The sequence below is a fragment of the Gorilla gorilla genome, chromosome 2, assembly GCF_029281585.2.
Source record: "Gorilla gorilla gorilla isolate KB3781 chromosome 2, NHGRI_mGorGor1-v2.1_pri, whole genome shotgun sequence".
Classification (NCBI taxonomy): domain Eukaryota; kingdom Metazoa; phylum Chordata; class Mammalia; order Primates; family Hominidae; genus Gorilla; species Gorilla gorilla.
In genome coordinates this window covers 152,262,097-152,274,460 of record NC_086017.1, presented here as the reverse complement: position 1 = coordinate 152,274,460, position 12,364 = coordinate 152,262,097, and the positions used below count along the sequence as shown (strand labels likewise).

The window sequence follows — 12,364 nt, the reverse complement described above, 5'->3', positions numbered from 1 at the left end:
CCAAAGAGCCATTACCACTTACATGTCCACACTGTGTGCCAGGTCTTAAGATGTTTATGTATATGTCATATGTACAGGCCTCAAAACAGCCCCATAAGGTGGGCACTATTATCATCATCTCCATTTTACAGGCAAGGAAACTGAAGCACAGAGAGGTTAAGTAACAGATGCAGGATCACACAGCAAGCGAGCAGGAAAGCTAAGACTGGAACCCAGGCAGTTTGAACACAAGCTCTGCACCTAATTGCTACCCTCTGTGTCTCCCACCTGCTTTGCCCTCTTTTATTTCATGTGATCCTCTCAAAAACCCTTCAAGGAAGGTAGTATTACCCCCTTTCACAGCTAAGGAAACTGGGCTGTGACACACAGCAGGAGTGAAATTAAACCAAAAGACAATGCATTTCCAGGTGTGAAAATAAAATGGCTCAGAACTTCCCTCAAATTCTTTCTGTATTGCATTTTGGAAAACCTCTCACCAGGGGATGAGGCTGCAGCTACATTAGTGACATTGTATTTCCTTCTTTCCTCCTAATTCATGCTCCAACCACACAGACCATTCTGCAGACTCAAGCCCTGCTGAAGGGCAATGGATGCCTTAAGGAGGCTGCAGATCAGAAATAAAATCAGACTGCAGAGCACCAAGAAACCCTTCACCTAAATTCCACTCTGCTTTGGGGCTTTGGGGGATGGCTGGCCATGTGCCAGCTCTGTTTGCAGGAGCTGCACCAAACCTTGGGAATCCCTAGGGAGGGGACCTTCTGGCAGAAGACCAGCAAGACACATGCTATTGGCTCCACACCCACACCAAAGGGAGGCATCATTAATTGATCACAGTGTTCTTTCCCACAGATGTAAGATTGGGCTGCAGAATCCTTTGCAGAACAGTGCTCTAGGCAGCACCTACTGATCAGAACTGTATCTCTCAGCTTCCTTGCACTAAAAGTGGTTATGTGATAGTGTTCTGGCCATTGGGCTATGCACAGAAGCATAGTAAGCCATTTCAGAAAAATCTTTTAAAAGATGAGTCACATGCCCTCCTTTAGCTCTTCCATTCTGCTGCCTGGAATGTGGGTGCAATGGCTGAAGCTCTAGCAGCCATTCCGGACAATGAGGTACCTATGGGAATGGAAGCCACAAGGTAGGAAGGTGGAGCAGCAGGCAGAAGGAGCCTGGGGCAGTGATCATGGAGCCGCACAACATCCTTGCACAGCCTGCTTCCAGACTTCTCTTCCATGAGAGAGAAATTCTTGTTTAAGCCCATAGTATTAGGCATTTTTGGTTGCAAACAAGCAGATCTAATTCTCACTGATACAGTTCCAACTCCTCATTTTCTCCCCTAGGTGTACTTCCAGCATGCTGTCCAACTTGCAGGTCCCTGAATCCATCAAGCTGGTTCCCATCCTGTGCCTGTACCTACCTTCCACATGCTGTTCCTTCTATCTGAAGCACCCCTCTGCCACCCTATCTATTTGGCAAATGCCAACCCATCCTTCAAGACTCAGCTCAAGTGCTCCTCTCTGGAAAGCTGTCCTGGATTCTGACGCTGCAGTGCATCCATCTTGAGTTCCCACAGTGCCCCTGGCCTTCCTGCTCAATTACAACCCCTATCACCAATTCCTACAATTCTGTATCCATAGCTGTCTTTCAGACTTACTGGCACAGGGGCAGTGTCTGATCTTCCCCATGGGCCCAGGCAGATGAAGCACAGTAAATGTTTGCAGAAAGAATGAACAAGGTATGAATGAGCATCTGGAGGGGTCAGACATTCTGAGCTATAGAAGCTCCAGCAGCTGCCGTAGTGCAGAAAAGCTTCTTGGAGGAGGAGGAGGGAGAGACAGCGGCACAGGGAATGCCAGCTTGGTCTATTGGTCCAGGTTAATGCCTGTGCCATAACAAGTAGACACCACAGACCCTCCAGAGATCTTTATATGGCTTAATGGAATATCTCCAAGATGGTCCCTGAAGTCTTGGAGAGGTCACAGCCTCCAGCTGCTGCCCGGGCCGGGATCACCAAGTGTTTGTGATTGACAGGGCAGCTGCCTAAAAAAGTTCCAAGCCCCAGGGCAGGCAGGGGGAGGGGGGCCAAGCATTGTTGGAAGCTAAGCTTACTCTGTGCTGGCATAGTACAGCCATCTGGTTTGGGTCAAAGGTCTCCAGGGACCCGTTTGATTTATAGGCCAGTGCAGCCACCCAGGCGGCATGAGGGTGAGGGCAAGGAGAGGCCAGGAGAGGGGTGTGGGGGAGGTGGAGGGAAGGGACGGTTAGAGGCCCCTTCAGAGGCTGAGCAAGCCCTATGCTTCTGCTCCAGGCCATAGAGTGCCTTAGGTTGCTTTTAAAAGAAACATCACAAAAGAAAGCATTAAAAAAGTCAAGAAGTATTTATCGTGTGCCTACTGTCTCCCTGGGTCTGCATCAGATGCTGTTACTCTCTGGGAGAGGAAGTAAATCCACATGAGCTCTACCCAGCGACGCCGGGCTTCCCACACTGCGGCCTCATCCACCTCGCTCTGCCATTATTAGCTGCATTCTACAGATGATGACGCCAAAGAGCAGAGTCCCACAGCCTGCAGTGGCAGAGCTGTGAGGCAAGCCCAGGCTTTCTGCCCAACTTCAGAGTCTTTCCCCTCTACCCTGCAGGGCCTCCAGAGGGTTCTGGAGTTCAGAGGGGAGGGAGGTAAGCAGGGGCCAGAGTCAAACGAGGAGTCTCAGAGAAAGGCTTGTGCGGATTGCTCACTAAGAAGGGGGCCATGCCTTTATAAAGACCCCATAGACCCCCTTCACCACCACAAATGTGCTCCAGCAGCACAGAACAGAGTGGGCAATATGGACTAAGGTCGTTAAAGAGGACTTTAAAAACCAAGGTGGCATTGCTCGGAGCCTCCAGAAAGGATAGCTTTAGACAGGTGGAGAAGTGGGCCAGCATCAGGCAGGGAGCACAGCACAAGCGGAAGCACGGAGGCAGAGACTTGCCCGCTGGGGGATGTGGAGGCTGCACTGAGGGCTGGGAGGTCACACTCCTCTGCTGGGGGAGGTGGAGAAGCAGGCTCTGGTGCTGGGTGCCACACAGAAGGGTCACCTCCCTGGCCCTGCCCAGAGAAAGCGGCAGAGCTAAGCCCCAAGTGGGGCAGGGGCCTTTCTCATATCTTCTGCTGGACTCACCCTGGGACCATAAGGGGCACCATCCAGGGCTCTACAGAGGGTGGGGGGGTGGCAGTGTGGAGACAACAGTGATTGTCTCCTTGGAAAAGTCACAGTACACAGTCCCCATGGGCCCTCCAAACCAGCCGGGTAAGCCATGCACGTGGCACTCTAGCCCTCTATCTCCTCCATCAAATAAGCCGGCCAGGCACCCCCACTCTAGTGAGGGCACCTGGGGGGGTCTGTGGTGGACACAGGTCACACAGCTCAGCAAAACCTGGCCTTAAACCCAAATCTAAGGAAGCCCAGATCACCACATTGAGGCCAAACAAAGAAAGCAGAGATGGCCTAGAGCATTTCAGATACTTAGAAAGCCTGGTGCAGCTCATCATGGTCTGGGGAGGTCCATGGTGGACACAGGTCACACAGCTCAGCAAAACCTGGCCTTAAACCCAAATCTGAGGAAGCCCAGATCACCACGCTGAGGCCAAAGAAAGCAGGGATGGCGTAGAGCGTTTCAGATACTTAGAAAGCCTGGTGCAGCTCATCATGGTCAGAGTGAAGACAGCAGGGGAAGAAAGGAGCCCTCAGGACATTCTGAAAGGGAGGCTTTGAGCCTGAAATCAGGCAGACTAGAGTCCAAATTCTAGTTCTGGCCCTGAAACCTTTCAGCCTTTCACAGCCTCAGTTTCCCCATCTGTGAAATGGGGATATTATTAACACTCCACACATGGGGCTAAAAGGATTTAATGGAAAGATAGATAGATAGATAGATAGATAGATAGATAGATAGCACCTGGGTTGGGGCAAGGAGATAATCATCAAATGGTTACTTTGGCTTTTCTTCACCGCCTATATTGCTGGAAAGCACAGCAGTTCTGTGACAGAAAAAGTTTATCTGGCAGGGCTCAAACTCCTCTCTGTGTTCTGCATGTCTGTGGTGTGGACCTCATGAAAAGCCAAAGCCAGACCTGAGCAATGAACCCACCCAGGGCTAGAGTGTAGCAGACAATCCATCATCAATAAGTCAGCCAGAAATGCCACCTCCCAACCATGGATGCAGATGAGAGCCTGGCCCAGCCTGGGGAGGGGCCGCCTGATGCAGCCTGGCACTGGGCTACCTCCCGCCAGGCGCACTCCCTGGGAGACCTGGCAAAGCCCAGCTCTGGCCTTTGACCTCTGCCCCCGAATTGTTTTCATGTGGTGGGGCTCACGATGGGCCATGGGTTCAGCAAATGACAACCAGACCCAGCCAGATGCACACATGTGTCAGGGACAAGGAATGTGTTCAACAACTCTTGGGGCAGGAATATGGCCTGGTAAAAGGCCACCAGGTCAGGAGGAAAAGAGAAAGACGTGTGCTCCCCATGCAGCGGCCACCAGCGCTGTTCATGGCTGTTGGGGATACAGGAGGGACATGGCTGGTCTCCTTCTCTAAATGGTCTACAGCCCCATCAGAAAGACAGGATGGACACCCCAGAACCTTAAAATCATAACTGAGGACAGTCTAGGATTACAAGCTGAGATAAATAATAGTGCCATATGAAGTAGCCCCTAACGCCGTCCAGGCCTTTGCGATTTACAAGGGGCTTTCACAGGTTTTGCTTTATTTCATCTCCATAATAGCCCTCTTTCTTATTTTTCCCATTTCACCCACAAAGAAATGGAGGCTCAGCAGGCTCAGGGACGTACCCAAGGACACAGAGCTAGCAAGAGGCCTGCTGCAGAACTGCCGCTGTGTTCTGCACAGCTGCCCCTCCCCCCGCAGAGCTCCTGGCCCCTGCTGTCCCCCAGGCCCTCCTCAGCATTCCTGGCATACCTCCTGTCAGTGGCTACCCCCCACCACCAAAGACCTTTGACATTCTCCTAAGGTTTTCTGGTCCTGCAGCCTGACACTCATTGGCTGGTATCTGGGCTAAATCTTTCTTCTACACCCACCCCCACTTGAACTCACTCCTTGGGCCCTGGAGCCACTCCGCTGACCACTGGCCCAGAAGAAGTCCCATGGCAGAAACAGAGGCCTGTGCTCTCTCTCTGGGGCTCCTCAGCCCTCTCCAGTGGCTCTAAAGCAGCCCCATCCAGTAGAACTTTGAGCCGCGGTCGGAATGGTTTACATGGGCTCATCCAATAGGGCAGCCATGAGCCGTGTCTGTGGAGCATTTGGATGCGGCTAGCACAACCAAGTAACTGAACCTTTAACTTTATTTGATTTTAATTAAACGACCACATATGGTTAGGGCTAGTGGCTCCCACATTGGATAGGGCAGATGTGGAGCTGATGTAGCACCACAGTGTAAAGTGTTTGTCATCCAAAAAATCCAGATGCGCAGTCCCTCCATCTCAGAGACTGCAGAATGATGGAGACCACTTGAGGTCATCTTATCCAAACCCCTCCTTGCAGTGGAGAAACTGAGGCACAAAGAGAGGAGCTGACTTCCCCGAGGTCACAGAGCAAGTGGGCAAGCTGGAGCCCACTGGGCCAGGTTTTCTGGCTCCCAGACAAGTGCTCTTTCCAGGACCTGTCCGCCTCCTGCCTTTTATAATCCCACACCAGACTCTGGGTACAACAACTCAGTTCAGGTTGAGTATGCTTTTTTAACTTTCACATATCTGAACAGTCCACTGTGGCAGAACACCTTAAATATCCAAGGGAGGTTGCCTGTGTCAGCCAAAAAGGAAATACAAGCCCACAATTCACCACTTCTCTCCTGGGTGGCTTGCCCAGCATGGTGGTGACAAGGGCCCAGGCCAGCTTGAGCTCCACCATCCCAGGTGACAAAAGGGGAAGCCAGAGCTTACCCAAGCAGAGCCCTGCCCTGGTGCTGCCCTTCCCAGGGTCCAGCCAAGAATGTGGAGAGGCTGCAGCATGATGGACAAGGCGGGGGACATATGTCACAGCTACAGAGGTCGGGGTGGGCTCCAAGCCCTGGGTCACTTGCCCCAGGTAGGGAAGACTGAAACACAAATGCCCTGCCCAAGAACAGGACAGAGTTGAGACTTACCGAAGCTCACGCTGAGTTCACTGCTTTACAGAGGCCCCTTTTCTTGGCTGGACTGCCAGACGGTTCTTAGTAGACCCAGGGAACTCTATGCTTTCTTAAAAAGCCTGGAATTCAGTTTTCTGGAGCAATGGCAAGACGGAAAAGCACAAGATGGAGGTTCAAATCAGCTCTACCACTCATGGTGCAACCCTGGGCGAGTCTCTCAACCTTTCTGGGCCTCAATAAACTTGTCTGTAAAATGCAAATGGCCATATCCACCTCAACCAAAGGCCACCCTGACCAAAGTTCCAACAACGTGCCATTTTTTAGCACCGGGGAGACCTGTCCCAGCGGAAAAGAGACTGGTAGTAAGAATTACTTTTTAAAAATGAGATTGTGTATAACTTTTAAAAAAAAATAGTGGAATGACTGAAGTCTAAAAGATGGAAAGACATGTTGGTGTCTCCCTGCTGCTGACCCCTGAGCCTCACCACCCCCACTCTGCCCTCCATGATCCCCAGCCCTGCCAGCCATGGGCTTGCCTGTTGGTCCCCACTGACTCGCTCTTCCCCTAGATCTTCACGTGGCTCCCTCCGCCTCATCATTTAGGTCTCACTTAAATGCCCCTCCCCCAAAGGGGGCCACTGCAGCAGCCGACCTCCCTCCCTTATCATATTCTCCAACTTTGTTCTATATCTGAATTTTCATAAGCATTTATGAATTTTCATAAGCATGTATTCTTGGTTTACTCTGTTTCCTCCATGAGAGTGGAAACTGGACCTGCCTTGCCCACCACTGCTGCCCAGCTTCCGGCTAAGGGTCAGCACACCACAGGCCCTTCATAAACACTGGTGCAGGGATAGATGACTGGGTGTCACTGCCCTCCCCACGCTGCTTGGCCGATTGACCTAGCAGGATTGCATGTGATTGAGGAAACAGCAATGGCTTCTTTACACTCATATCAAATTAAGTAGCTATGGGCAGGGTGCAATGAATTTCAATTTACTATTGGTAGCTAACTGGAAATTTCTCAGGATTCCCTTCTCCAAAATTTCAGTAAGAAGCTTGTCTATACTCTTTCTGTTTTGTGGGATGCTGTGGGAAATGGGCACTCTTTCCCTGGGCCTCTGCTGCCAACCAAATGTGCTTTTCTTTTTTTTTTTTTTTTTTTGAGATGGAGTCTTGCTCTGTCTGGAGCTCAGGCTGGAGTGCAGTGGTGTGATCTCAGCTCACTGCAACCTCCACCTGCCAGGTTCACGCCATCCTCCTGCCTCAGCCTCCCAAGTAGCTGGGACTACAGGTGCCTGCCACCACACCCGGCTATTTTTGTGTATTTTTAGTAGAGACGGGGTTTCACCATGTTAGCCAGGATGGTCTCAATCTCCTGACCTTGTGATCCGCCCACCTCAGCCTCCCAAAGTGCTGGGATTACAGGCATGAGCCACCGTGCCTGGCCCCAAATGTGCTTTTCATCCTACCGTGTGGCCTCTGAGTGATGCAGCAGCTCATTCAACAAACACACACAGAATCCACTGCATGCCAGGACAAATAGAACAGCCCAGCTCCTGCTGTCGGGAAAAGGGCAGTGACTGGGAGGACTTGAGGCTGTACTACACAATCTTGAGGGTGCAGAAGTGGTGCACACAAGAGCACTGTACCTCCTGGAACTGCAGCGGAGGGCCTGGCTTTTGGCAGAGTGCTTGGCACTTAACCCAGAGGCCCCTCAGGAGGTACCAGGAAGAAACAGTGAAATGAAGCTGCTTTTTCAAATCAGAGCATCTACCACTGGTACTTAGGTTGCATGGACACATTGTCCCTTTGGAGAGGAAAGCCCCTGAATTCTGCTAAACACACCTTTCCTTTGTGGCAGAGTTGATGGAAAGGATCTTCAGGTCCCCCAAGCTTGTTCCAGCCAATACTGGGAGCCTGATCCTTGCTTCTGCCCTAGACTGAGCTCCCCAACTGGTTCCTGGGAATCTGGAGCACTGTGGCTCCCTCCAGCATACCCTGCCCCTAAGGACCTTGCACTCCCCACACCCTCCTTCCAGCCAGGCATTCCAGGCAGCTGACTTCTGGCCAGTGCAGGGACTGATGGCACAAGTCAACTGGGAAGCTTGTGACACACACGTTCCAAGCCCCACTGCAAGGGTTTCTGATTCGGCAGGTGAGAGACAGCAGAGATCTGTGTCTTCCACATGCCCTGAAGGATACTGAGGTCCAGGCAAGTATACTAAGGGCCAAGCCCTTCCACAGCTGAACAAGCAGCTAGGCCCATCCCAACCAGAGGGCTAGTGGGAGCCTCTGGCTGCACCTGAGGAGAAGCCCTGGGCCCATCAGACACTCACAGGATTTTAAACCAAGATCTGGGAACACAGCATGCTAGCTAGCACATTATTAAAGTTGCCAGGGCCACAGTGAGCCAAAGCCAAGAGGCACCTCAAATTATGAGGTAACAGAAAAGATAGAGGAGACGGGAGGAGACAATGACAGACGTGCAGTTGATGCAGTGATGGGGTGCCTGAGAGCTTTCTCATTCCTGGACCACCTGCCGCCTCCCACAATCCACATGCAGCCTTATGCTCACCACTTCCTTGAGGCAACTTGTGAGTTCTGGGCTTCCAAAGGAGCCCTCACTAAACAGCCCACTCCCACTCTTGGCACCTGGCCTGGCCTCTGCATAAGCACTGTGAGTGGCCCTCAGTTGTGACCCGTGGCCCCTCACTCCAGAAGGGTGACCCCTCACCCTTAGGAGATGAACGGTATCTCCCATGCTCCTCCTCGTGAGGCTCAAACATCAGGCAGAGAGCTGTCCTCTAACCCAGAACACGCCAGAAGCAAACACGCTCTCACCCTGGGACCTCCTCATGAATTGCATTTTGAGGGAGAAACATCAACAAAGAGGACAAGATCTGGAAGTCAGCTGTGGCTCCCTCGATCGACTCAGAAGCATCTACTTAAATGACTTCAAAGCTGGGATGATGACAAGGTCTTTGCTGGCAGTTCCAGCCCCCTGCTGCTCACCAGTGAGATCATGGGCGTGGGAGACAGGAGGGATGGGAGACACCAGGTGCCCACTGGGGCTCCCAGCAGGCGGGTCACGAAGCAGAACTCATGGCTCTATTTATAGAAAGCAGCCGCTGCGAAGGATGAAGAACCGGGGAAAGCCTGCACGGCAGTATTTTCCAAGCTCACGCTGTCTCGGCTTAATTTCATCCCAAGCAAATAACTCATTAAGGAGGCACCGAGTCCTGGAAGATCTGACGAAGAAGGGCCATTAAGCGGCACAGGCTTTGCTTGAATTATGGAAGGCCTCAGACAAGCAGCCTTATTAGTGCCTGGGCGAGGCCGTAATTCACGCTAACCGCCCCCTTGCTTTAACCAAAGCAAATCAGCTGGCTCCCGACCCTGTAAATAAAGGCTGCCGCCAGCCTGGCAGGCCATTGGCTCTCCCCGCTCACTTAAACCCCATCCCCCGCCCCGGCAAATTTGCTTCCTCTATTCAATGCTTTCCCAGCACCACCCACTCAGAATCATCAGCAAGTCAGAAGAGTTCAGAGTGAATGCAGTTTGCTGTACTGTATTTAAGGGTATCTAAGTGCTGTGGTACTGGGGGCTGCCAATGCTGGCTTCAGTAAACTCTTGTTAAGCACAGTCAATCCAAGGCCTGGGACCACCTGCAAAACCACTGAAGACTCAACGTGACCCTGAGTAGCACAGAGGTTACAGGTGTGGGTGCTGGAGTAGGCCTGGACTCAAGTTCGGGACAGACACCCCCCAAGCAAGTGCTGGCTCTTCATCTCCCTCAGGCCTAATCTCCACATGTGCAGACTGTGATACCAGCACTTCTCCTCACCCGTGGGGATTAAATGAGCTATGCTGCATAGGGTGCTGACAAGCCTTTGTGCAGGGCGGTGGAGCTGGGCAGTGTCTGGCCTTTTGTGAGTGCTCAATCAATGACTGTTTAACAAAGAGCTGTTTCCATTTGCAGTAATCCCTTGCCAAACAAAGTCATCCTCACAGGAACATTCATGGATAAGAGTGTGGATTTACTCGGGTACACTGCATTGGCAACTATAAGAATTTGGGTTCCAGGGCACATAAATGGAGTCACTTGGTAGCTGGGAAGGGAAGTGGGGCCGGACGTGAAAAGGAGGAAATGCAGAAGGCATAGCTGCCTTGTCGGGAGCAGGGCCAAGCAAGGCCTGAGACTGGCCTGGAGTCAGCCAGGTGGCAAGGACGAGGGCAGAGCCAGGCTCGGCAACCCCAGGCTGAGCTGGAATCAGGGAAGTGGGCCATTTCCAACAAAGAGGGCAACACAAACCAAGGCACAGAGGAATACGCATTTTATTTTATTTATTTTTTACTTTTTTGAGACGAAGTTTCACTCTGTTGCCCAGGGTGGAGTGCGGTGGCTCGATCTCAGCTCACTGCAACCTCCACCTTCGGGTTCAAATCATTCTTGTGCCTCAGCCTCCTGAGTAGCTGGGATTACAGGCATGTGTACTATACCTGGCTTTTTTTTTTTTTTTTTGTATTTTTAGTAGAGACAGGGTTTCATCGTGTTGGCCAGGGTGGTCTCGAACTCCTGACCTCAAGTGATCCGCCTGCCTTGGCCTCCCAAAGTGCTGGGATTACAAGCGTGAGCCACAACGCCCGGCTGGAATATGCATTTTAGCTTGGCTGCAGGATCATTCAGCATGGCGGGTAGATGGGTGGATGGTGGGGCATGGGGATAAGCTGTGATTGGGGGCCCTTGCTCTGTGTTACATCTTCATCAGCATCATCCAGGAGCTTGTTAGAAATGCAGAATCTTGGGCCCGACCCAGTCCTACTAAGTCAGAATCAGCATTTTAACAAGGTCACCAGGTGGCTTGAATGCACACTGAGGTTTGAGAAGCGTTGCTGACAACTCTACGGGGTAAGTGCCATCACTATATCCACTTTACAAGTGAGGATACCGAGCAACTGCAAAGTTAGGAAACTTATGCCCAGGTCACGCAGGTACTAAACAGGCAGACCAGTTCTTACCTGGGTATCTGTGACTGTGCTAACTCCCTGGTTGTATGGTCTGAGCGGCGGCCAGGACAGGGTCTCTGACATGCAGGAGGCACTGAGAAGCCATGGAGGGTCTTCATCTGTGTGTGTTGTGGGGAGACACTGGTCTAAACTCTGCCCCAGCTCCAAGGCCTCCCCTCAGAAAGTCCCTCCAACCCATCAGCATCACCCCTGGCCCTAATCACTCTCCTACTAAGCTCCTACATCCTCCCACAGCTGTGTTTTTCAATACAGACTCAGAAACTGCATTGAATTCTCACTCCCTTGTTTCTGATGGGGAACATTTTCAAGGGGGATTGGAGGCCTGGGTTTTAGTTCAGGTTCTGCCACTACCTGGCAGGTAACCTTGGGCAAAGCCTCCCAGCTCTCTGGTCCAGTCAGCTCCCATCTGTAAAATGTGGGTCTTGCATTGGCTGCCAGATACCATCGCTTCTATCCCTGTGTCTGGGGCCTTTGCCTTCACCCTTCTGCCAGGGCCTGAAAAGGCGAGACCCTTTACCTCTTCCCCTTCCCTTTTTCCCAAAGGTCCAATAATGGCCAGCCCACAACCAGACCAAGTCACTATTTTCGCAGAGGTGGACGCCGGCCCTCAGGGCCGCCACCTCGGCAGCTCATCCCTGCTGAATGTCTGCCTGAACACAGCTGGTGAAGGTGCTGCTCATTTGGGTATCCTTGTGAATGCATGTCCACCAGGCAAGTCACCACGGGGAGCTGCGGCCTTTTAGAGAAACGCTTGAATAAGACATGCAGCCGGAAACTGCTCACAGGGAAGGCTAAACACTCCCAGCTCATTTGCAACAAACTCACAATGGCCTCTGAACCTCAGGTGGCATTTCCATCATGTATCTTAGAGAGAAACGAGTCCAAGACCATCCAAACCATCACAGATTCCCTCGTGTGAAATCCTTCAGTTTCACAGTGTGGACCAAAATTTAATAACCATAATTATTTCCATATTTAATAACAGTAATTTTACCAATTTATGAGAGCAGTAATAGTCATAATTAGCCATTTTTAAACCTACCGCTTTTTCAGTAGCTATGTTCTAGGCACTAGATCAGTCACTTTCTATATATTAATCCATGATCCTGACACCTCGTAGCAAAGTAAGTTTGTTTTTCAGATGAGAAAATGAAGGCTTGGGCATGAAATGACTTGTTCAGGGTCACAGCTAATTAGAAACCAAGTCA

General features: G+C 51.4%; 1 protein-coding gene across 2 annotated transcripts in view; it reads right to left on the bottom strand.

The window, feature by feature from the left end:
• The window catches only part of SPSB4 (splA/ryanodine receptor domain and SOCS box containing 4), a 97,043-nt gene that overhangs the window by 61,517 nt on the left and 23,162 nt on the right, over nucleotides 1–12,364 (bottom strand). The window contains exon 3 of one of the 2 annotated variants that reach the window (XR_010132943.1): nucleotides 6,141–6,259. The exons of the other annotated variant lie outside the window; for it this stretch is intronic. The gene's annotated coding sequence lies outside the window, so the exon portion shown is untranslated. The remainder of the gene's footprint in view (nucleotides 1–6,140; nucleotides 6,260–12,364) is intronic. 2 annotated transcript variants of the gene reach the window in all.